Source organism: Bos javanicus, chromosome 6, assembly GCF_032452875.1.
Source record: "Bos javanicus breed banteng chromosome 6, ARS-OSU_banteng_1.0, whole genome shotgun sequence".
Taxonomy (NCBI): Eukaryota; Metazoa; Chordata; class Mammalia; order Artiodactyla; family Bovidae; genus Bos; species Bos javanicus.
In genome coordinates, this window is record NC_083873.1 from 44581017 (window position 1) to 44604479 (window position 23463).

The following is a 23463-nucleotide window of genomic DNA, read 5'->3' on the forward strand; positions in this document are numbered from 1 at the left end:
GCCCCACAAGCACTGATGAAAAGGAAGATGGATGGTACACCGAGGATGTGGGTGATGCATGCAAATTGGGTTCTGCATGGGCAGCTTGGGTTGGGGAGGGCTTCCTCCTGACCCACATGCACACCTGGATTCAGGTGCCCAGGTGACAGCCAGACAAGCTCTTTGCCTGCCCCCATCTCCCCTGCCACCTTTTCTGGAGACTCTTGCCCAGTCAGGGATCTCCTAGGAGTCCTTTACACATCAGGATGCATTTCGGTCAACTGCTGCCTTTCCCAGGGGTATCTGCATTTCAGGATGCAGCACTCTCTGTGGGATGCGAGGGTTGTCGGTGTTAAAATGTTCACTAATCATTCAGGCGGCCCTGCTTCCTTCCATGCTTTCCCTCCAGCAGCCATTATTGAGCGCATGGCATTCCAGAATGTGTCCTACACTGAAGCGCCATGGACAAGACAGACAAGCTCTCTGCCCTCTTTGAGCTTACTTTTGGATGAGAAGATAGACAAAACCCAAGTACACAAATGCACGCCCAGTTATGGAGTCGCTGAGAGAATTTACTCTGGGAAGGATGGTGAGGAAAGACCCCTCTCCCCCAGAGGCAGTGATACTTAGCCCCTTTCAATCTTTGTGATTTCTTGGATGTCCAGAAATGAGCGTGTCAATCACTACATCACTGAGGCAGTGGATCCTTTGGTCTGTTTTAATAATAATAACAACCTACATGTATTGAAAGCCTACTATGTGGTAGGCAGGCTGACAACATTTTGTTGTATCTAGTCTTTATGGCAAACCTTTGGCATAGGAATTACTGTTTTTCAGAAAGGCAGAGAGGTTTTCCCAAAGTCATACTAGAAATAACGGCAGAGCAAAAATCTGAACCCAGCTCTACTTTGCTCTATAATCTGTATCTTTTCTATAACACCATATCCCTCCCCTTCCTAAGAAGAGGTCTCTGACAGCAGTTGCCCTCAAACCCTTATTCCGCAGATGATGAATAGCTTAATATAGAATTTACCTACCTAGATGTGTTTCCAGGCAAATGACAAAGGATTTTTTTTTTTGCCCCATTTCAAAGAGTCTATGAACCTCGACTTTTTCCCTGATTCTCTATAATCCTTTCCTTTGGCAGAAATAATCCAGTTGAGCCAACCGATGCTCACTTGTGTTGCCAGAGATGCAACAACGGTGGGGGTGGTACCCCATCTCTGCCTGCTCCCTGCCTCCCTCTCTTCTTTTCTTCTTTCCATGTCCCACACTGATTTGAATTAAATTGACATAACTGTCTCAAGTTTTCACGTCCCTCCTTGTCCTGGAGCACACCATCATTAAAGATCCAAACAATAGCCCCATACTCTGGTTCCCCTGAGATGGCAATTATGGAGATTCTTATGCCACTACTAGGACTCAGGAACACTGAGTGGGAAGCATGGCTTTTCAGGGAAGTGCCTGATATTTCACCATTAGAAGTCTCATCAGTTTTCTCTTCTAATACAGGTGCCCTTTTAGGAGAAATGCCTGGAGGATTTCCAGTTAATAACAACATGGATGAATGAATATCAATAGCATTTATATTTATATGGCATTTCCCAAAGTACCTTAGCTTATATTAAGCCCTATGGTTTCCTCCAAAACCATGAGTTGGGCCATGAGCCATTGTTTCCACTACAGACAAAGGAGCGTATAATGTCTGTCTGTATTGATAGGTAAACTGCAACTGGTCCCAGGTCACCTAGCTGGTAATTGATCCAACTGAGACTCAAGTCCAAGGCTTTGGAAGTTGAGGCCAAGTGATGCTTCCAAACACTGTTTAACACTGCAGATCAATTTTTCTGGGTCTTACTGTGGCATCTGACTGGAGAAAGGGTTCAGAGGGAAGGAGGATGTAGGGTAAAGAGAGGAATCCAGCAGGTGAGGACTGATTAAATGTGAATGACTGACTCACTCATTCACACTTAAATTTCACAGTCTTTTACTGAACAGTATCACCTGTTGTGTGATACTACAAGAAAGCCCAAATACAGGAGGAGAATCCTTATATTTGGCCGAGACCTACTAGCACTCTTCTCCCTGGCTCCACGGCTGGACTACATTTCCCAACCTGCCTTGTACTCCATGCCTGTGGTCTAGCTAATGGAATGTGACTAGAAAACCTCTTGCTTCCTGCTCTCTCCCTTTAATGCAGATAAGCATGGAGAGCTTGAAAGCTCTGAATTATTTTATTCCTGCCAGTTTGGAACACCCTTAGACATGTATTTCTATTACATTATACCACTGAAGGTTTGGAGTTTACCTTTTACGCAGATTAGTGTTATCAGCACTTCTTAACCAGGTTGTAGGAAAGAATTGAGACCTAATACCCTCAGGCATCCATTGTAGGGAATGAATTAATCTCTCTTGTGCATCTAGACTGGTACAAGTTCTACATCTTCCTTAGGAGAATTGAGAGAATAGTCACTCACACAATGTTCCATGGAGTTTAGTTCTCTTGTGGAACCTCTGTTGAGACAGGCTGCATACACTTGAGCAATCCTTGTCCTCAAGGGGTTTATTATAATCTAGTTGTAGAAACTGATCAGATGTACAAGGAAATATGAAGAGGGAAATTCACGTGGCTTCACTTCTTCCTTACAATAAGCCTGTGGAGAAGACTTTATCTTTTGTTATTTACAGATAAAGAGGTTGTAAATTACGCAAATAAAGGCTCAGCGTTTCTCAACTAGGAGGTGTTGGAGCCAAGGTTGAACCTGTGTCTGAAACAGCTTTCCTAATCACACCTCCAAAACTCTCAGAGACTTTTCCTTATGCCAGGAAGGACTCATGATTCCAGCTACTGCAAAAGAAGCAAGTGTAATCTCCTCTCTGCGCAATTCTCTGTTTGGCCCACAAGGACCAGAGGGCGTTTCCCTTCTGGAGAAGGGTACTTCTCTCACCAGCACCTCTGGTCTTGGTCATGCCTGAGATCTCCATAGATTTTTCCTGTCTTGGGCCTATTACGGGAAAGAGATAATAACATCATTGAAAACCATTTATAGAAATTAATGGGCTTCCCAGGTGGCGCAGTGGTAAAGAATCTGCTTGCCAGTGCAGGAAATGCAAGGGACAGAGGTTCAATCCCTGGGTGGGGAAGATCTCCTGGAGGAGGAAATGGCAACCCACTCCAGTATTCTTGCCTGGAAAATTCTGTGGACAGAGGGACCTGGGAGGCTACAGTCCACGGGGTAACAAAGAGTTGGGCATGACTGAGCACGCAGCCCCCATACACAAGTATAGAAGTGACCAGGTGTGAAAATAACAGTCATCCTAGATTCTGACTTTAGGAAAAGGGGACTAATTTATGAAAATTTTGGGAGGTACGATTAGGAAAGCAAAGGATTGTTAGTTTACAGAGAGAATTAGGTTAACTAACAACCATCTTCCAAAAGCTTAATTAAGTCTCTCAGCCCTCAAGTGAGACAAGGAAATAATTGATTTCTGCATTGCTGATGGGCAAGTGGTGGGGGGAAGTAATTCACCCATGGCCAACAAGGGAAACAGCATCTGTCCTGAGATAAAAATGTATGATTTTCTGGTTCTTGGTACTTTGTTTCACTTTTGAGTCTGGAATGTTCAAGGCCCAGAAGAATTTTGTGTGTGTGTGAGAACCCCAGAGCAGGACCATCAAAAGATCCTTTGCAAGTGAGAGACCAAATAATTAAGGATTCACTCCTTAGTAATTTTCTGCCCTTCAAAGAAGTAACACAAACAGTGTGCTGCTTCTGAGCATCAAGGCCTTGTGGGTTCACGTGAGTTCATTTTAATAAGTGCTGGCACTTCTCATTATAAGTTCTGTCCATCACCCAGTGACTTGTGATGCCAGAAAATATTTGGAGATCTTAAAAATTTAAAGCAACATCCAGAACAAGCTAGACTGAAAGAGATCAAAGTGGGGGGGGGGGCGGTGGGGAAGAAGAATAAGTAACAAAGGAGGAGGAAAAAGCTTTCTAGAACTATTGAATTCACCAATCACTGAATGCTGTGCAAGGAGGTTTTCAAATGTTTTGCACAAGAACTGCATGTGATAGGCATTTAATTACTTTATATCAGTGTGAAAACTGAGACTGAGATGGAAACCATCTTGTCCAAGTTACATGTAAAATAGATAGCCAATGGGAATTAGCTGTATGGCTCAGGGAACTCAAACAGGGGCTCTGTGACAATCTAGAAGGGTGGGATGGGAGGGAGGTTCGGGAGGGAGGAGGCGACATGGGTATACCTATGGCTGATTCATGTTGATGTTTGACAGAAGACAACAAAATTCTGTTAAGCAATTATCCTTCAATTAAAAAATAAATACTTTTTTTTAAAAAAAAGAAGGAACAGGACCAGTATTGGAATCCAAGTTGGCAAGTCAGCCTGTCAACTTAATGTGTTAAAAACAAAAAACAAACCCTCCATACCCTCAGAAAACAAAACAACCCAGTCCTGTCCATCTCTCGCATGACTTTCTTTACCACGCACATGGATTCCTGCACTTCTAACACTCTGGTCACCAAACGTGTGTGGGTATTTCCTGCACCAAGCAATTCTCTGACATTGGCTGGGTATCCTCTAATTTAATTCAGTTCCGACACTGCCTACCTGAAGAGAATGTCAGATCCCACAGGTTCAGGGTTCAGCTCTCTGAGACCGACACCCACTTCAGATGCCAGCCTCAAGTAGTAGGTCTCCATGTCACCTACAACCTCTGTCCTGTTTGGCTACAACTCAGAGGTTCTCATGACTTCTTCCCCCTTGTGCTGTGCTGTGCTGTGCTTAGTCACTCAATCATTTCCGACTCTTTTTTACCCTGTGGACTGCAGCCCGCCAGGCTCCTCTGTTCATGGGCATTCTCTAGCCAAGAATACTGGAGTGGATTGCCATGCCCTCCTTTAGGGGGTCTTCCCAACCCAGGGATCGAACCCAGGTCTCCCGCATTGCAGGTGGATTCTTTACTGTCTGAGCCACCATGGAAGCCTGGGAAGCCACCAGGGAAGCCCGTGAAGTCTCATGACTTCTTCTTCCTTAGATCTGACTAATTTGCTAGAGTGGCTCACAGAACTCAGGGAAACATTTATTTAGGCTTACCAGTTTATTCCAAAAGGATATGATAAAGGAAACAGATGAACAACCAGATGGAAGAGATGTATGGGGCAAGGTGTGCGGAGAGGTGGGTGGAGCTCCCATGACCTCTCGGGTGTACCACTCTCCTCGCACCTCCACCTGTTCAACAACCTGGATGCTCTCAGAACCCCATACGGCTGAAATTTTATGGAAGACTCATCACATACATATGATCAATCATTAACTCCATTTTCAGCCCTTCTCCTTTATCAAGAGAATGGAAGATGTGGCTGAAAATTCCAAGCTTCTAATGGTGGCTTGCTGTTGCTTGTGACCTGCCCTCATCCAGGAGTGGACCCAAAAGTCACCTCATTTGAACAAAAGATGCTCTTATCACCCAGCAGATTACAAGGGTTTCAAGAGTGCTGTTTCAGGAACTGCGGTCAGAAACAAACATTAGAACAAAAGATGTTCCTAGTGCGTTTATCACTTAGGAAATTACAAGAGTTTCAGGAGCTCTGTGCCAGCAGCCAAGGGCAGAGACCAACACATACTTTCTACTGTCTCACACTTAACTGCCCTGTACTGCCTTCCACCTGCAGATCTGACTAAGAGGCTAGGAGGAGGGCTGTCAGAATTCCTGTGCTTATATGTCTGTTTTTCTCTGCTTGACTGAAAGCTCTTGAGGCCCAGAATCAAGATTTAGTATCTTGGTATCTCCAGAGCCTAAAGTAGTTGGTGAGAGCAGTAAAAGTTTGCTGCATGAATGAATGGACATTTGCAATTAGTTATAGGCCAAGAGTCAAATATCTCACCCTCTCATCTAATCCCAAGTCTCTCAGGCTCTCAGAATATAAGCAACATTGCTCACCCTCTCCACCCTCCCCACATTCTACTTTATGGGCCAAGGAAATCTAAAGCTGTCTCTGGAATGTCTGGATATTTTAGACAAGTCACATCTGGATTATGAGACTCAGTTTCTTCTCCTGTAAGTGGATGTTTTGATTTAGGGAAGGATGGCAGACAAATTTCTTCAAGGGCTAGACAAGTACAGAAAGTAAGTGACGCAGATATTTGCTGTAAGACAATCAGGAGTAGTGACCACGATGGCCACTACGAAGGGTCCCTGAGACAGAGAAAGAAGCTATAATTCATCTTCAGTTGATTTTTGTTTTAAGGAATTTTTTTTGTGTGTGTGGCATGTGGGATCGAGTTCCCTGACCAAGGATTGAACCTGGGCCCCCTGCACTGGGAGCTCAGAGTCTTAACCACTGGGCCACCAGGGAAGTTCCTCCAGCTGATTATTATATGGGAATGAGGGCTTTTTTCCAAAAGATGTGGAAGATCTGGATTTTTATGTGAAAGCTTCCAATTCTTAAATGTAGGCACAAAATTTTTCAGAAACACAAAATGAGCCAAACTCAACACATCTGTGTGCTGAAATCAGCCCATGGACCTCCAGGGTACAGCCTCTGGTCCAGATGATGTCTGAAGTCCTTTCCAATCTGGAAGGATTTGGCCTGGTGGTAGATTGTCTCTTCAATCCGTGTGTTTTTGGCTCCCTGGTCTATTTCTGCTCCAGTTTAAGCAGAGTGGACGAGGGCTTAAGTGTAACTGTGTTTATAAACACCCTAAAGAATTCCATATGGTATGCCGAATGTGAAGTTGGCTTAATTTGAAAAGATTAAATGTGCTCAGGCAATTGCAGAGTTGTCTGTTTCATAAATCAATGCAATTTGTTGGTGGCAGGCCGGCGAGGGATGAGCTTTGGGAAGCGCAGCTGGTGTGACCAGTAAGCCCAGTGGTAGGGACATCAGAGGCGAGTTGTGTGACAGTAGCTCTCCTGAACATTCAAACATCTTCCTCTTTGCAACACACACACACACACACACACACACACACACACATTCATGCTCCCCTTCTCCCTTCCCCCACCCCCATTTCGTTTCCTACTTCTTAATTTGAACCTTATCCAAATGAAAAAAATTTCCTTTACACATTCAGGGACAATGCAGGAAGTGCTCAGCCATCCTGGACCAGCTTTCTCAACAGATAGTGGCCCTTGCAGTCATGCAGAAGCCCTCAGTTAGGAACCTGAGTGGGGGTGTAGGCCTGCCTCTGGCATTAACCAACCACAAGATCTTGGACAATCATTTCCCCTCTCTGAGCCTCACGTCTTTAGCTGTAGAATAATGGGAATGAACTTGGATGTCTTAGGTCTCCTGCACCATTAACAATACTCATTATCTTTGATCCCCCAGGAGGCAGGAGAGGGGAAATCTCTCCTGTTTTCTCCTTGAGCATTGTTTCTGCTTCAGATGATGGGCAGCAGCCTCTTGGCCTCATGTTTAGGCATGGGAATAATCTTGGCTCTTCTCTTCTGCAGAACCACCTTAAGCAGGTGGTTGGGAAGTTTGGTGTAATGTGTGGTGCAAGCTTAAGGTGGACCTTGAGGCATCTATGGATCCCAGGTAAGCCTGGAACAGAGGCCCCTCACCATTGACTTTTCCTCTGTCATTTCTGGCACAGTTTCAGGAGCAGAGAGTGTCAAGCTCATGTAATCAGGTGTTCTGATCGATACTTCTTAACCCTTCAGAACACAAAGAAGGAAAAGAAGAGGGAAAAGGGTATGTGAGTTAGACCTGTGGTCACAAATAACAGAAAAGCAAATCACTGCAGGGTAAACAATAAGAGGATGATTTAACTAATATGAAAAGGATCCCAGCATTATACCAGCAGCTCCAGGAATGGATAAATCATCAACTCATTGACATCATTAAAGTCTCAAATCTCTTTCATTTTTCTATTTTGTGTCAAGGCAATTCTCCTCATTGTAATGAAATGGCTGCCACGGTTCCAGGATTCATGTCTTTGCATATCAAAATTTCTTTTTTGTGTGTCTTTCATTTTCCAGTAAGACAACCCTCCAATAATTCTTTTAAAGTCACAATGTCCAGAAATGAGTCTCATGCCTGTCCTTAAGACCAATCATTAACAGGGAAGTGAAATTACTGCCCTTTGCTTAGATCCCAACAATCCTGATTCACCCTAAGCGGGGGTGAGGCCCTGTCTCCTCTGAGGTGCAGAGGCCCTACACCTGAACAAAACCAGGGTCAGAATTCAAAAAAAGAGGACAGGGGACATGATTGTTAGAAAGATTACCAATAACATCTCTTTTCTTTACCTTCCTCGTCTCTACCTTGGGGCTGGGAGGGAGGAAAGAAGAAGAGTAGGAAAAAAGAGGAGGAAAGAGAAAAGCAGGGAGGAGGATAAGGGAGAGTAGTAGTTTTGGAATCAAGCATACTCTGGTTTCAATCCTAGCTTTGCCATTTCCTAGCTGTGTGTTCCTGGCATGATCCCAGGCATGTCTAAGTTTGGGTTTACTGACTTGTAAAATGGAAGTAAGGTGGGATTTTCATGAAACTAAATAATAAGATAAATATAAGGTGCCAAGCATAGGTGTTTTTTTTTTTTTCACAAAATAATGTTCAATTAATATTAGGAAGAAGAGAAATAGAAGTAGGAAAGAAGCAAGACTTTATAGAGGGCTTTACAGTGTGTGTGTGTATATATATATGTTCAAGCTGGTTTTAGAAAAGGCAGTGGAACCAGAGATCAAATTGCTAAAATCTGCTGGATCACTGAAAAAGCAAGAGAGTTCCAGTAAAACATCTATTTCTGCTTTATTGACTATGCCAAAGTCTCTGACTGTGTGGATCACAATAAACTGTGGAAAATTCTGAAAGAGATGGAAATACCAGACCACCTGACCTGCCTCTTGAGAAACCTGTATGCAGGTCAGGAAGCAACTGTTAGAACTGGACATGGAACAACAGACTGGTTCCAAATAGGAAAAGGAGTACATCAAGGCTGTATATTGTCACCCTGCTTATTTAACTTCTATGCAGAGTACATCATGAGAAACGCTGGGCTGGAAGAAGCACAAGCTGGAATCAAGATTGCTGGGAGAAATATCAATAACCTCAGGTATGCAGATGACACCACCCTTATGGCAGAAAGTGAAGAGGAACTCAAAAGCCTCTTGATGAAAGAGGAGAGTGAAAAAGTTGGCTTAAAGCTCAACATTCAGAAAACAAAGATCATGGCATCTGGTACCATCACTTCATGGGAAATAGATGGGGAAACAGTGGCTGACTTTATGTTTTTGGGCTCCAAAATCACTGCAGATGGTGATTGCAGCCATGAAATTAAAAGACACTTATTCCTTGGAGGGAAAGTTATGACCAACCTAGATAGTATATTGAAAAGCAGAGATATTACTTTGGTAACAAAAGTCCATCTAGTCAAGGCTATGGTTTTTCCAGTGGTCATGTATGGATGTGAGAGTTGGACTGTGAAGAAAGCTGAGCACAGAAGAATTGATGCTTTTGAACTGTGGTGTTGGAGAAGACTCTTGAGAATCCCTTGGACTACAAGGAGATCCAACTAGTCCATCCTAAAGGAGATCAGTCCTGAATATTCATTGGAAGGACTGATGCTGAAGCTGAAACTCCAATACTTTGGCCACCTCATGTGAAGAGTTGACTCATTGGAAAAGAGTCTGATGCTGGGAGGGATTGGGGGCAGGAGGAGAAGGGGAGACAGAGGATGAGATGGCTGGATGGCATCACCGACTCGATGGACATGAGTCTGAGTGAACTCTGGGAGTTGGTGATGGACAGGGAGGCCTGGCGTGCTGTGATTCATGGGGTCGCAAAGAATCGGACATGACTGAGCAACTGAACTGAACTGAATTTACAGTGTATAAGATGTTTTCACAAATATTAGCCCCTTCCATCTGACAGTCAAGTCACAGATGGGATGTGTTTATTGTTTCCGTCTAAGGATATTGAAGCTACAGATCAGGGACCACATGTATTATCTTGCTTAAGGTAGTAAGAACAGGGTGCAGGTCTTCAAAGTCCAAAGCCCCAGAAATATTCAGAAAAAAAGTGGTAAAAAATAAAAAAATGTGTTGAGAATAAAAGCATATTATTATATTTGGAAAACACATTGTGGGGAGGGAGAAATCCTTACAATGAAAAATCAGGTTGTTGGCATCCACCTAACACCCAAACCTCCATCTTCCTCTACTTAGAGTCAATTCAACAAGTATGTTGAGCACCTGCTGTGTACAGGGAAGATGGCTGGTCTCCAGAGGATACAGAGATGGCTGAAATACATCCTCTGTACTTAAAGAACTCAGAGTCTTGGAAAAGCAGAGTCATTCTACTGATCTAAGCTTTTCAAAATGCAAAGTATTTGAATTAGTACTCCTTTTCTTTAAATTTTTACCTTTCAAATCTTGTAGCTATCTTGTAGCCCACAACCCCTCATGGTCAAGGCTGATACAGACTTTGTGGAGGAGTTGGGTACAATGGAGCTGGCTTCGATATTTTCTGTGGTTTCTTCCAAATAGAATAGTCTGTGAGAACAGGAGATCAGCTGTGTCAGAAAGCGGTTCTGGGAGTTCTGGTGGTCTGGAAGAGGGTGGAATCTTCCTCACTGAGCCAGCCATCTCCTCTCCCCAGCCTGAGCCAGGGTCAAGCCAGCCAACCCTTACCCATCAGGACTCCCACTTGGAGTAAGTGGGCCTGTGCTTCACCCAGGCCTGATCTTGATGGATCATATCTGGCCTTGGGAGCTCCACGGTGGGTGGGTGGGTGGGGGTCCCAGTGACTCAGCCACACTCTCCAGACCCTGTTGGGCATCATCACCTGAAAAGAATTGCCAGTGCTTCCCCAAAGGAGGCCCTTAACCTCTGAAACCCAATCTTCTTCCCTGTTCCAAGCAGAACTGATTCCTTTGGACTTCTGGTTCAGAGATAACTTAAGTCAGGTGTGGTGTATGTGATGACGAAACACTCTGCGGTTCCCATGGTCAAGAGGAGTGCAGAGCTTGGGTAGCCAGGCCGTGGTGACATGGGTATGAGCTTGAGAAGTGAAAGTCAAGTGGTGGGAGCAGGCTGATACTATCAGAGGGGTTGTACAGGGCTATGGGGCTGGTTTTGAACAGCAGGAGCCTCTCTTTCTCAAGACAGCCTCGCATTTTACTTAAAGAGCTCATACTTTGGAATTGTGTCTGACGACTGAGACTCTCCAAAACCAGGGCACCAGCAAATCCAGTGCCTGGTGAGGGTCCACTTCCTGGTTCTGTCTCTTTTATAAGGGCGCTAACCCCATTCATGAGTACTCCTCCGTCTTGACCCAATCATCTCCCCAAACCGTGGGAGCTCAAGTGAGACCATAGGATTCACTATAACAAAGTAGCCCAGACAGATAGCACTCTAGTGTCTTGTTACAACTCTCCCCAGGAGAGGCATCAATATTGCCTGTTAGTCATTCTTCCTGTTAATACCTGGACTTTGGGGTCCATGCACTTCTTCCCTCCCCACTATAAGTCCTCAGACAATGTAGGTAGCATTTCATGTATAAAAGGGAAGCGCTGTGTTTAAATCCTTTTGAACGTAGGCAACATGAGGACATGAATTTTTTATCCTGTTGTGCGTGTGGTCACACCAAACCACAATGGAGGCTGAGGAATGTCATCTAGCCTGGGATTTGGGAACCTCTGAGGCAATCAGCCCTTCTGATTGCCAAATAACCCTCACACCATTTTTTTCCCACGAGAGACTATACTGACCAACTCTGTAAGGGGGACAGTTGAAAGCCTGGCCTAGTTACTGTATCCAGCTCAGTATTCCAAGTCTCTGGGGGGATATGTAATGTCTCCACAAAGTCCAGATGCAGAATTTCATGTTCATTGACCTGTGAACTAAAAGGACAAGTTATCTGTCACCACCCTCCATGTACCCCACGTGCTTTGATGGAACAGGGATGGGACAAGGAAACAAGCAGTTCCATTCAGAAAAGTGCAGAGTAGAAGTCACTGGCCCATGGTCCATAGACTGTACAATCTTGCCAAGCAAGAGATTCTGCCAGGTAGCAGGGGAATTTTCTTGATCAGACCAGAATTAAACTCCTTGGGGAAAATTCCCTCATCCATTGTTCTCTAAGATCTGTTATTCTATTGACATTGTGGGCCGTTTGTTGTGGGGTCTATCTTATGAGTGTAAGATGTTTGCCAACTTTCCTGGCCTCTATCCATTAGGTACCAGTGGGCAGAGGCATCTCTGCCCCAAGTGTGACAATCGAAACTGTCTCCAGGACTCCACTGGTGATCCAGTGGTTGACAGTCCATCTTCCAGTTCAGGAGACATGGGTTTGATCCCTGGTGGGGGAACTAACATCCCACAGGCCACGGGACTACTGAGCCCGTGAGGCCAAGGCAAGACCCAACACAGCCAAATGAATAAAAATTTAAAAAATGTTTCCAGACATTGCCAAATGTCCTATAGGAGCTAATGGTTTTAGGTGTGAACAAAGTCCTGTATTATGGTTTTTTGAGCAAGTCTGTCCTCTCACAATCTTAGTAGGATTCTGATCTACATGTGCCCAATTAGTTCCATGAACATAACAAAGGCTGAAGCGCTTTCCTAAACAAAAATGTTCATGAGTGATTTATTTCTTTGCATCCAAGTATTTTTTTCTACTGCATAACATAGTCTTCGTTGCTATAGCTTCTAAAAGCATTTTTCTTGCCACTTGTCACTCAACACTAATTATTAATAGTTGGGCAGTGGGCAGCAAGAAAGCTGATACTGGAGACTGGAAAGACTCATGTTGACAAAGGGCCCTGTGATACTTCAAAAGACAAACAACCAAAACAGAGCCACATGTTTTAGGCTTACATCATGGCAGCATGCCACTTCAAGGTAAACTTCAGTTTAACCGAAGTTAAACTGTAAACTCCGGTTCAATAAGTCCCTTTCAAACAAACCTTTAAGTTGTGAAATCTCAAAGATTCAAATGTGCGCCTTCCCTCAAGGTCAGGAATGAATGAAATTGCAGCTTCCCTTCCATCTCCTATTGTTGATGATCCTTCAGCTCTACCATCTCCCACCTTCTCTCCTATAAACCTACTACAGTACAGTGCTATAAGCCAATTGTGTTGGTTGGGTACCTAGGTTAACTTTGTTGGACTTATAAACAAATTTGGCTTATGAATTTGCTCTCAGAACAGAACTCGTTCACATGTAGGGGAATGACTGTATTAGTAAAGGAATGTTACAGTAGTACCCCACTTCAAAGTATCCATTTCCCTATTGTTAAGATATAAAAACAGGTAATGGTCTTTTTTCCTGGCCCTCTTTCCCTCTTATCTATCAGTGATTAGCTGGGATGGCAGATACAAAGCTAGGTTGGCTTCTTCATGATTAGGAAGAGAATCAGGACCTGGGATGTTGGGCTAAGCGGAGGGCAGAGAGGAAGGTATATGAGCAGGCAAGGGGAAACTCGAGGGGGTGGAGGTGGAACTAGATGGAGCCTGGAGCAGCTTCCAGGATGGAGTGCTGATTTCTGAGGTCCAGTGTGGGTGAGTCTGCACAGGCCAGGTTCCTTCAAAGGGTCTAGAATGAGATGACCACAAGAAAATCACCAAGAGAGTTCATTAATTCCATATTCAAGTAAGCCAGATGAACTCTGAACTGCTTCCAATATTTCATTTCAAATTTATATGTATGTTTTATGTTTAATAAAAGGAAATTGAAAGATAATTAATATTTCATTCTGATTAGGAAAACAGTAAATAAAAACTGAATTGAGATTAAATATTCAGCCATAGGGGAAATGTTCAGTACACTGTGATATATACATACTATAGAAAACTGTGCCATGGTTAAACTTGTATGTACAATGTGATACCATTTACATTAAAAAGAAAACTCCACACTATTGCTGTATGAAAATGTTGTTATGTAAGTAAATGTATGGGAATTGATATGAAAGGACCCACCAATCAAGCTGCTAACTGTCGCTGGGCTGGAAGGGGCAGGAAGGGTGATGGTGCAGAGCTGGGTGATGGTGCAGAGTTGGGTGATGGTTAAAGGGCTTTAAAAGTAACAGTTTTCCTGGAATAGCATGTAAATAACATTTGATAAAAATTAAAAGAATGAAATGGGTCTCTTTGTACTGATAGATACTGGTTTCTTTTTTTTCCACCTTACTGGTATCTTTTTTTCCGCCTTGAAGGAAACTATTAACTGTATTTACCTCTGTGGGGTATGGACAGAGGGAGAAAGCATATGGGAAGTTCCACTATTAATTTTGCACTTCTCTAAGCTCTCAATTTTCTAACCATGTTTATATGTTGCATTTACTTCAACAGTTTTCTGCATGATAAGAGGATAAACCTCTTCTTCCTTTTTTCTTTAAATTCAACTGTATTAAAGTAAACTAATAACATGTTACTTTAAAGGAACTTACATGAAGTAACATGTGATCCTGGTTGATAATTTTGAAAATATAAGAAAGCATAAAGAATATACTTTAAGTCATGCATAGTCTATCAGACATGATGTTCATTAATAACATTTTGATGATTTCTTCCAATCTCTTTTCTTATGTCTGTTAATGTTTATTTTAATAGGATTGAGTTATATTTTGCATTCTGTACTGTACTTAATAAGGTATTATGAAAATTTCTCATACCATTAAATATTTTTTAAACAATGTAATTTGTAATCATTATATAACAGTACTATACATACATGAACATCCCCTACTATATGTACATATATAAAATCATAATTATGATGCCAATAGTTAAGCACTCACAGTATTTAGGTTCTACATAAGGACTTTACCTATATTGTCTCATTTCATCCTTCCAACAGGTCCATGGGGTAATGTATCATCCCCATTTTATAGATGAGGAAGCAGAGGCTCAACTAGATTATAGGTAGAATTAACCCAAGGTGTCAAAGCTAGTGAGTGGCTAAGCCAGGTCTCTAACACCTATCTATTGTCTTAACTGCTGTGTTAAAAAGCGACTACCATAATTTTTAAACCAACTTCCTTTTGTTAGATGTAGGTTTGCTTTAAAATTTTTACTATGTTGAATAACCTAGTGATGAATATCCTTGTACACTTGGCTTTGGCCACATCTCAGAAGTCCTTGCTTAGGTTAAATGCCTCAGGGTGGAATTACTAGGTCATAGGAGAACATCTTTCAGGTTTTTGCAATGTATTCCCAGACCCTTTCGCAGGGGTACTTTGGAGCCGTAGGCAAACCCTTCCAAAAGAAAAGGGTAACTCTGCAGGAACAAAGAACTGCAGAGATCATGGCCCTCCTGGGTTGAGGGCTGAGCTGGAGTCCGCTGACTTTGTCTTCTAAGTGATGGCACTCAAGTCGCACCTGGCGCCTGGAGAGTTTTATTGAATTTCCCTGCAATGCCATTATGCTCCGCAAACACCGAGCCAGGCCCCTATTACAGCAGGTAAGCGCACATCTTGCTACAAGCCTCCTTTCAAGTTTCTATTATTTCAAATGTCAAATGCACTTTGCCTCAAGCCTTTTCGACCTTTAATTTTTAAATCCACATGCATTTAATTTATTTATTGGATTTCTATAGGACTTGAGGGAAAATTTAATTCATATACTTCTGGTTCATCTTGGCTTAACTCATTTGATGGCTTAAAAAGCTTTGTTGGCTCTCTCAAATAAGAATTTTTTTGTGTGGGTGCAGCTTCTTTTCAGAGATAGGATGCTAGGGAGGGGTTTTTCTCATTGAAAAGATCAGCACAAAGCTAGTAAGGTGATCAACTTGGGAAAGGGCAGGCTCCCAGTCATTCTTTAAGACTTTCTGCCTGGTTGAGAAGTTACAAAACAGTACAACTAACTGGTAAAGCAGCATCCTTTTCCTTGACTTCATTAGATTAACTTGGGAGCCCACTACTGCTACAGCGATGTGCCAGGAACCTCAGGGGCACCCCAAATTAAAAAAATTTTAAATTGCATTTCAAAATTTAGTAACGTGCTCATTCAAAAAATTAGTTGGTGACATCTGAACTCCCCAATTTGTCTTTCTTACTAAGATATCTGAGTGGAGATAATTCCAGCCCAAAGTAGTCCAAATTTGATATTTTATTAAGTCATTTCAGTCCAAAGATGGGTATATGTGTTATTTCCATTAGGCTTTGTTCTGTTTTGTTTCTCCTTTTTTCCTTACTGTGGAAATTTTTAAACATTGAGAAAAGATGAAAGAGGTGTATGGTGAATGCCCCATACACACACCCTAATCCTACAATGATTAACGCTTTGCTCTCTGTGCTTTTTCACATGCCAGTCTCTCTATATATATACCTGTCATCTCTTTATACTTCTTAGTGAATTTCAAAGTAAGCAGCAGACATCAGTAAACTGCATTTCTAAATCTGTTAGCATGCCAATATTAACTAGAATTCATTATTTAATTACATTTTTTCTTCACTAGGAAAAAATTATACAAGTGAAATGCACAAATCTTCCTTGTATCATCTAATGGGTTTTGATTAATATGCTCATTTGAGTAACCAAATCCCACCAAGATTTATCAATTTCCTCAATTTCTAAATCCCCCATAGAACTTCTTTGTGTCTTTTGGCAATTAACTCCTCCCCATCCCTTGCCCCGGGTAACAATTGCTCTAATTTCTATCACTATATGTTAGCTTCGCCTATTCTAGAACTTCATATAAATAGAATCAGACCATATGAACTATTTACTTAGTCAAGTTGCTATGGCTTCCTGTTGTAGCTACAGCCCTCCTGGTTGAAACAAGAACTATTTAAGGTTGACCTTTCTTGCCTTATGTTATAAATTGGAGTTTCTCAGGAACACATTGAAAATGGAAGTGAAGGCACTAGTGGAAATAATAGCCTAGTTAATGCCTTGCTAGAATGGTATTAAATATGCTACAGAATTATTCTCCTTAATAAAGGGACAATCAGTGGAGAGAGGCTTGCAAGCTGTATTTTGGAAAGAATCTCGTCCCTCTTGACTTACCATTCTGCCTGTCAGAACCACATGGACCTTCAGTGTGCTGGGATTTTGTCCCTTTCGATATTAACTTCCAACCAAGTCAGAGGTCAAACGAAGATTCCACTGTTCTCAGAAGATCCGGGCAAACCCTTCACAACATGAACAGGAAGGTCTAAGTCCAGCTATGGTGATGTTGGAGGTGGAGCAGGTCACCAGTAGGTGGCGCTCTTCCTCTGAACCATGACCCAGAAGTGCCACCCATCCCTAGCTAAGACCAGAAACCAGCCTGCAGAGAGGCCCTGCCTTCTGAAAGTGACAATGAAAGGAGTCTTTAGACGCTTCTAGTTTTAAAGGCTGCTGAGTCAGTCCTTGGTTGAAGTCCTTTGAGCAAGCTGTATTCAGCCATTTCCAGGGCCTGTTACCTTGAAGCAGAATTCAGGTTTCCTAAGACCAGAGGTTATGGGATCTTTTTAAGTAAAAGGATGCTAGATGCATATCAGTGTTAATTAGTACTAAAAAGTTTGGGAAAGAAAAATCTGGGAAGGTGAATTGGAAGACTTGATAGAATCTGTATGTTAACCAGAGATAAGAAATTCAGTTCTTTATTCTTTTATATATTTATTCAGTACTCAGCATTAAGGAGAGAGCAGAGTACTTAATTTGTTAAAAAACAGTTGTTGGAGTCAGGCATACCTGGGTTGAGAGAACCATTCCCTGGGTCTCAGTTTTTTTCATTGGTAAAATGAAGACTATCTACTCACATCATAGACATTTCATTCCTTGATTCAACAAATATGTATTGAGTGCCCGCTGTGTGCCAGGCACTGCTCTAGAGCTGTGGGCCCCGTGTGAAGAAGGCAAGGTCTCTGCTCTCATGAGGTCTCTCTGTTGTTGTTGTTCAGTCTCCAAGTCGTGTTTGACTCCCTGTAATGCCATAAACTGCAGCACGCCAGGCTTCCCTGTCCTTCACTATCCCTCAGAGCTTACTCAAACTCATGTCCATTGAGTCAGTGATGCCATCCAACCATCTCGTCCTCTGTCATCCCCTTCTCCTGCCCTCAGTCTTTCCCACAATCAGGGTCTTTTCCAGTGAGTCAGCTGTTTGCATCAGGTGGCCAAAGTACTGGAGCTTCAGCTTCAACATCAGTCCTTCCAACAAATACTAGATCTCTCAGGCAGGCTATATTTTTGAAGATGATTGTGCCAGTATATTCCAGCCCACATTCTCTTCTTTTTTAAAAATTTTAACTTTCTTTTTTATGTCAAGAATCCTTGCCAACAATGAAAACAAACCAAATCATGAATAAATGCCTACTTAAAAAAAATTACTTTATTGAAGTATGATTGACATTAAAATAAACTATACATGTATACTCAGTTCAGTTCAGTTCAGTCGCTCAGTCGTGTCCGACTCTTAAAATAGATAACCAATGCAAGTTTGATGCATGAAACAGGGCACTCAAAGCTGGTGTCCTGGGATAACCCAGAGGGATGGGGTGGGGAGGGAGGTGGGACGGACATTCAGGATAGGGGGACACATGTACACCCGTGGCTAATTCATGTTGATGTAGGGCAAAAACCACCACAATATTGTAAAGTAAATAGCTTCTAATTAAAATAAATTAGTTTCATTGAGTTAGACAAAGCTGTGGTCTGTGTGATCAGATTGGCTAGTTGTCTGTGATTGTGGTTTCAGTCTGTCTGCCCTCTGATGCCCGCTTTCAGTACCTACCGTCTTACTTGGGTTTCTCTTACCTTGTATGTGGGGTATCTCTTCATGGCTGCTCCAGCAAAACGCAGCTGCTGCTCCTTAACTTGGACGTGGGGTATCTCCTCATGGCCACTACTCCTGATCTTGGACGTGGGGTAGCTCCTTTTGGCTGAGGCCTTACAAGTAGCTGTGAAAAGAAGAGAAGTGAAAAGCAAAGGAGAAAAGGAAAGATATACCCATTTGAATGCAGAGTTCCAAAGAATAGCAAGGAGAGATAAAGAAAGCTTTCCTCAGTGATCAATGCAAAGAAATAGAGGAAAACAAGAGAATGGGAGAAACTAGAGATCTCTTCAAGAAAATTCTAGATACCAAGGAACATTTCATGCAAAGATGGGCTCAACAAAGGACAGAAATGGTACGGACCTAACAGAAGCAGAAGGTATTAAGAAGAGGTGGCAAGAATACACAGAAGAACTGTACAAAAAAGAGCTTCATGACCCAGATAATCACGATGGTGTGATCACTGACCAAGAGCCAGACATCCTGGAGTGTGAAGTCAAGTGGGCCTTAGAAAGCACCACTATGAACAAAGCTAGTGGAGCTGATGGAAATCTAGTTGAGCTATTTCAAATCCTGAAAGATGATGCTGTGAAAGTGCTGCACTCAATATGTCAGCAAATTTGGAAAACTCAGCAGTGGCCACAGGACTGGTCACAGGAAAAGATCAGTTTTCATTCCAATCCCTAAGAAAGGCAATGCCAAAGAATGCTCAAGCTACTGCACAATTGCACTCATCTCACATGCTAGTAAACTAATGCTCAAAATTCTCCAAGCCAGGCTTCAGCAATATGTGAACCATAAACTTCCAGATGTTCAAGCTGGTTTTAGAAAAGGCAGAGGAACCAGAGATCAAATTGCCAATATCTGTTGGATCATGGAAAAAGCAAGAGAGTTCTAGAAAAACATCTATTTCTGTTTTATTGACTATACCAAAGCCTTTGACTATGTGGACCACAACAAACTGTGGGAAAATTCTGAAAGAGATGAGAATACCAGACCACCTGACCTGCCTGTTGAGAAACCTGTATGAAGGTCAGGAAGCAACAGTTAGAACTGGACATGGAACAACAGACTGGTTCCAAATAGGACAAGGAGTATGTCAAGGCTGTATATTGTCACCCTGCTTATTTAACTTATATGCAAAGTACATCATGAGAAATGCTGGGCTGGAGGAAGCATAAGGTGGAACCAAGATTGCTGGGAGAAATATCAATAGCCTCAGATATGCAGATGACACCACCCTTATGGCAGAAAGCAAAGAAGAACTAAAGAGCCTCTTGATGAAAGTGAAAGAGGAGAGTGTAAAAATTGGCATAAAGCTCAACATTCAGAAAACTAAGATCATGGCATCTGGTCCCATCACTTCATGGCAAATAGATGGGGAAACAGTGGAAACAGTGACTGACTTTATTTTTATGGGCTCCAGAATCACTGCAGATGGTGACTGCAGCCATGAAATTAAAAGATGCTTACTCCTTGGAAGGAAAATTATGACCAACCTAAACAGCATATTAAAAAGCAGAGACATTACTTTGTCAACAAAGGTCCATCTAGTCAAGGCTATGGTTTTTCCAGTAGTCATGTATGGATGTGAGTGTTGGACTATAAAGAAAGCTGAGTGCTGAAGAATAGATGCTTTTGAAGTGTGGTGTTGGAGAAGACTCTTGAGAGTCCCTTGGACTGCAAGGAGATCCAACCAGTCCTTCCTAAAGGAGATCAGTCCTGGGTATTCACTGGAGGGACTGATGTTGAAGCTGAAACTCCAATCCTTTGGCCACCTGATGTGAAGAACTGACTCCTTGAAAAGGACCCTGATGCGGGGAAAGATTGATAGCAAGAGGAGAAGGGGATGAAAGAGGATGAGATGGTTGGATGGCATCACCGACTCAATGGACATGAATTTGAGTGAATTCTGGGAGTTGCAGATGGACAGGGAGGCCTGGTGTGCCGCAGTCCATGGGGTTGCAAAGAGTCAAACGTGACTGAGCAACTGAACTGACTGATGTCTGGCTTACTTCACTGAGCGTGATGTCCTTCAAGTCCATGTATGTTGTTGCAAAGGGCAGGACTTCTTTCTCTTTCTCTCTTAAGGCTGAATAATATTCCATCATGTATAGATGTAGATAACGTTCTCTTCTCTTATGATGACACTGCTGGCACTTCTCTATCTTCCTGAATTGGCACAGGCCCGCAGCCGAGGTGGAAGTGATACTGTGTAACTTTGAAGTCTATGTCACAGACGTGAGACAGCATTCTCTTGATCCTCCCTCAGGACACGTGCCTTGACATCCCTGAGCTCACATATAGGCTACATCACTTGCTGTGGTGGAGGGACCACATGGAGGGACTACTCAGAGATAGAAAAAGGTGCCCAAAGAGCCCAGTTGTTCCAGCCTTCAGCCTTTGGGTGTTCTATCTGAGATCCCCAAAAGATCAGCATCCTCACTGTGCCTCACTTGACCTCCTTACTTGCACAGTCTGAGCCAAATAAACAGTTGTTTTGTCTATCAGCTTTGGATGATCTGTTATGCCACCCTATTAACTGGAACAGGCTGTATGCTAGTTGGGCAGGCAGAAGATAAGCCAGCGAACAAATAAACAAACAAGGTGTTGTCAAACATGGCTGTAAAGAGCGGAAAATAAGATGCTAAGACTGGAGCGTGTGGAGGGAGGGGAAACCCTAGACAGGCTAAGGAAATTCTGGCAGAAGAGAGAAGGTGTGAGCTGTGGAGATGTTCACATACAGAAAAGGGCAAGAATGAATTTTCTGGGAGGGACAGGCATAACAGCAGGGCAAAGGCCCTGAGGCAGGCTGAAGCTAGACACATGCAAGGGACTAAACGATAGCTGATGTCTCTGGACGATAGTAAGAGAAGGATAACAGTCCCAGCTGAGGTCAGTGCAGACAGAGGACCTCATATATGGACTGGTAGGTCAGAGCTAAGGGTTTGGGTTTTTATCCGAGTATAATGGCAAACCATGGGAAGGTTCTTAGTGGTGGAGAGATACAGTTTTATTTACAAAGTAACAATGTCCCTTTGGCAGCTATGTGGTGACAGGATTGAAATGTAAGAACTGAAGCAAAGAGGCTAATTAAGAGGCTTCAACCTCCATTCAAGTGAGAACCCATGGCAGCTCGGACTGACCTAGAAGTAGTGGACATTTTAATATCAACAACAATGGATAACATCGCCTGAGTGGTCCCTATGTTCAGGCACTGTTTCAAGTGCTTTATATGGATTATCTTGTTTTGCCTTCACAGCAATGTTATGAAGTGGGTTCTATTATTATCCCAAATGAGCAGTCAGGTACTTTGCCTGTAATAAGTGGTGGAGGCAGGCTCCTAGCTCAGGCAGGACCACTGCTGACTGCTGCTTCCCCGGATGGAATCCAGTGGGAGGATTCAGGATATTCTGGAGGACTGGTTGCATGATTGGGGATTCGGAGGAAAAGAAAGAGCTCAAGGCTGGGGCTTGTGTTCTGACAAGGGCAATGAGGGTAGAGGCAGTGCCATCTTTTGAGATGCGGGTGTCTAGGGGAGAAGCAGAGGTGGGGAGAGGCTAGAGTTCTCTCATTCTAAGAATGAACAACCACAGTGATAAAATGAGCATGCGTGCATGTTCAGTTATGTCAGACTCTTTGGGACCCCATGGACTGTAGCCTTCCAGGCTTATCTGCCTACAGAGTTTTCCGGGCAAGAATACTGGAATGGGTTGCTATTTCCTCCTCCAGGGGATCTTTCCAACCCAGGAATCGAAGCCGTGTCTCTTGTACCTCCTGCATTGCAGGCAGATTCTTTACCACTGAGCCACCTGGGAAGCCCTGTAGAATGAGCATAATCAAGGTTAACGTTTATGGAGTGCCTACCATGTGCAAGGGAGAAGGCAATGGCACCCCACTCCAGTACTCTTGCCTGGAAAATCCCATGGACAGAGGAGCCTGGAAGGCTGTAGTCCATGGGGTTGCTGAGGGTCGGACACGACTGAGCAACTTCACTTTCACTTTTCACTTTCATGCATTGGAGAAGGAAATGGCAACCCACTCCAGTGTTTTTGCCTAGAGAATCCCAGGGATGGGGGAACCTGATGGGCTGCCGTCTATGGGGTCGCACAGAGTCGGACATGACTGAAGTGACATAGCAGCAGCAGCAGCAACCATGTGCAAGTACTCAACCTATAGCAATTTGATTTGGCAACAACTTCAAGAAGTAAGGTAGTATTGTTTCCTCACCTTAGGATGAAATGAAGCAGCAGGGAGGCTGAAGAAATGTGCTCAAGGTTACAGAGCTAATAAATTGCAGATTTGGGGTTTAGTCTGATTGGCTATCTGCTCTAACACACTGCTTGTCATTAAATGAGCAAGTGTTAAGTACCAAGCAGAGTGTCTAATGCAAAGTAAAGTGAAAAGTGAAAGTGAAGTAGCTCAGTTGTGTCTGACTTTTTGCGACCCCATGGACTGTAGCCTACCAGCCTCCTCCATCCATGGGATTTTCCAGGCAAGAATACTAGAGTGGGGTGCCATTGCCTTCTCTATAAATGGTAGTTATTATTATTGTTGTTGTTATTAGTATTCAAATGTGGTTGACCTTCTCTGATGTACGTAACAGCGTGTTACTAGGAAATAGAACCCAGTCGGTGCTGTCAGAAAGATGCCATGTCTACAGGAAATCCAGACACTCACATGTGGAAGTTTAAATGATTCAAGACAACTACACAACAATACAAAACAGCAGTAGAGGAGGTGCCTCTGGGCAGTAT